This window comes from Limulus polyphemus, unplaced genomic scaffold (assembly GCF_000517525.1).
Source record: "Limulus polyphemus unplaced genomic scaffold, Limulus_polyphemus-2.1.2 Scaffold10666, whole genome shotgun sequence".
Classification (NCBI taxonomy): Eukaryota; Metazoa; Arthropoda; class Merostomata; order Xiphosura; family Limulidae; genus Limulus; species Limulus polyphemus.
In genome coordinates, this window is record NW_013676276.1 from 1 (window position 1) to 3,346 (window position 3,346).

Sequence of the window (3,346 nt, forward strand, 5' to 3'; positions counted from 1 at the left end):
TTCCGTTAAAGCGTAGTTATAAAGTAACTGAATCAGCCTGAGTGCACTTTGACAAAAGAACAGAGGATATTTAGAAGAAAGAAAACAATTACGGTAACTCGCGCCACACACACGTAATACTGGTGCAATAATAATAGATAAGATAGTTTGGCTTGTCAATTGAAATTCTAAAGTAATTGAATAGGCGTAAGTGGACTTTTGACAACAAGAAGAGAAATATATGTGTGATTATGATATGCTTATAATCTCTATAGTGTTAAGAATTTGTTGTACATACGTTTAGCTTGTTCCGAATAGCGTGCTGTTCATTTATCGTTGAATTTATCGCCAGCAAGTCACAGACACCTACTGTTGAAAAATTCTAAACCCAAAAACAACATAGTATCTATTTATGCTATTAAGATATACAAGTAAAAGCCTTTTAATTGACAATTGGTGACCATACTATAAACTATAAATTCTGACAGGTATTGAATATGTTTCTTTACATACCAATTCCAGTGAAAATGCTAACTTAGCATGTTTACCTTTAAGGCAAAATTTTGATTTATTAAAACAATATTCTGCCAACAGAAGTCGTATATTTACTGTACAAACTATTTCTCCTTAGTACCTAGATGGCGTTCTACAGGATTTTCTATTTCATTTAGAATGAATAATTAAATATTTTGTACTAGTTGTGGGTCAAGTTGAGGAATATCGCTTTGAAATGTTACTACTTAGTTCGTAAGTAATTACGTTTCGTAGTTTGTAATATAAAACAACATAACGAGATATACCTGCAGGTAAAAAGCTGTTTAAAGTATATACTCCTGTTCAAATATACATGTGTCAAATACTCTTTTGTCTAAATCTCAGTATTATAATTGATAATGCTCTTTGCAAATAGGTGCTTATGAATATTCATCCTAAATTTTCTTGTGGGATATATGCAATCGTGGCCTTCGTGTCGGCGTTATCTTCGTTCGCTCTACCGTTTGACACTAAAGGACATGAACTCGCAGTAAGTTTATTTAATTAGTACCAGTACTTAATTACAGGAACTCGTAGTGTGGGTATTTAAGTATGATGAACTTGAAGTAATAAACAACACCGACTTTATTTATTTATTTTTTGTTTTTAGTACACGTGGTTTCATAAACTAATTCCGATATATATTTATATAGTTGTAATTTACAATAAGATTTTCGTTCAAAACCAGAACTCATCAGTTGAACTGGTCTATGAAAGACCAAAATATTTTATGAAACACTATTTATATAAGGAAATTTAATACTTAAAGTTCTAAGAAAACGTTACAATTCTGTTATGAAATATATCTGATCACACGTGCTTCTAATAACACGAACTTCAGGTCGTAGTTACTCAAAACATGAGTAACACGATGAATTTTACATGTAACTACTGCTATTTCCCGACTTGATTACTGTAATATTGGCACTTTATATCAGTATATAAAGTGTCAATATGACAGTAATCAAGTCGGGAAATAGTAGTATTTACAGTGGGAAATAGCAGTATTTAGACTTGATTACTGTAATATTGGCACTTTATATACTGTAATTACTGGTATTTCACGACTTGATTACTGTAATATTTGCACTTTATATACTGTAACTACTGATGTTTCCTCACTTTCATTACTGAATTTGATAATAAAAAAAATCAAATTGTTCGTTTTACTGTTATCAAGTGATAACTACAACAGAAATAATAACAGACATATTAGTCTGAGTGATAAGTTTATTGTTTCAAAAAATATTAATTGTTTAATAAGTTAAAAAAAATTGACTAAGTTGTTAAAACAGATACAGTCGAAAATGTTATTTGTGCGTAACAAAAAGTAGACAGGTGACATAAACACTGTAACGCCGATGATCAAGTACTTCCAAAGATTTAACTTTATTTCGTTACATGTTATTCAAACACCTAAAGTATTTTAGGTTGTTAGTGGTAAGTAAAGAACTATAAACCTAAACAAACAAAACCTAACTTTTTTTGTCATTATCACAAACTTTAGAATCGTCTTCACGACTGTATATAAGTGTGTAATTAAAATTTTTCTTTTATCCGAGAGAAATATCAATTTCAGTGAAAATTTTATATATTTCATTCCAGGATCACTGATGTGGGTGTTCCAATATTGAAAAGATGGAAATCACGACTGAAAACGTTCAGTAATGTCCCGTCCAGTGGAAGCACGAGAATTATAAACATTGTATGTATATAAGAGACCACTTCTGTGATGAATAATAAAGTCAAACGTGGTAATATTCTTTTATCACTAACTGACGTCTTTAAACAACAGTGATTTGAAATGGTCTTGTTTGAAGCGCAAACTGCACGTCGACGTAGCTGGGCTGCAACCACCGCAGGGATCGAACCTTGAACTGTAGTATAATAAATCTTTAAACATACCGCTGAGCCAGCAGAGGACAAACTTTTCAGGGTAGGATAAGTATTAACGACGACTCTCAAACAGTAAGGAGAGGTTAAGTATTAACGACGACGATGACTTTCATTATAGAGTGAGGATAGATTAAGTATTAACGACGACTCTCAAACAGTAAGGAGAGGTTAAGTATTAACGACGACTCCCAGTGAGAGGTTAAATATGAACAACAACGATTTGAAACAGTAAAAGTAAGTGAAACATTGACAGTGACAATTTCAAATCGAATAATTTAAATACCAACAATGATAATTTGAAACAAGAATGATAGTTTCGATATAGAATTTTACACTTTTAGAGTAACAAATAATACAAAGATATGCTTTATTGCATAATTTTTTCCTACAAAATGCTGAGCAGACCAAAAATATTAGCTTGAAATAGTTAAAACATTATTGCTATCTTTTGGAGTAAAATTCTATAACATTTGCAGTTATTGTAAGAACGTGTTTTTCAGCTAGCATCCGAGAAGTTCCATAAGCAACTTACTCCTGGTTGCAGGCTACTGACAATTCTATTCTTGGGTTAGATGGTACGGACTACTTTTTTCTTATAGCGTGCAAGAATACACATATCTGTGTGTGTGGATCGTAGGCTTAGATCGAAAGATATCAAACACTTACTACCGTCGTACACGGCCATATTATTCATTTTCAAGTACAATGTAGACACACATTCAAACAAATACCACAAGATAAACAGATTGATTACGGAATAAATAATCTATATTTAGCTTCCGACGCCGATAGAAAATAATGATTACTTAAAATCATAAATAATATTCAACGTTAAACTGGTACACAATTAAAAACAATTTATTTAGGCCTATCTATGGCCTTCAAAAAGTAGAGTCGTCAACTTTTTGAAGGCTATAGATAGGCCAAAATAAATTGT

The 3,346-nt window shown here is 31.6% G+C and overlaps 1 long non-coding RNA gene across 1 annotated transcript; it reads left to right on the plus strand.

Moving 5' to 3' along the window:
* The first annotated feature begins 889 nt into the window (after positions 1 to 889).
* LOC111083684 lies at positions 890 to 2,307 on the plus strand. The gene is made up of 2 exons (XR_002609186.1): positions 890 to 1,003; positions 2,119 to 2,307. It is a non-coding gene; the product is annotated as an uncharacterized LOC111083684 (long non-coding RNA).
* Positions 2,308 to 3,346: the final 1,039 nt, after the last annotated feature.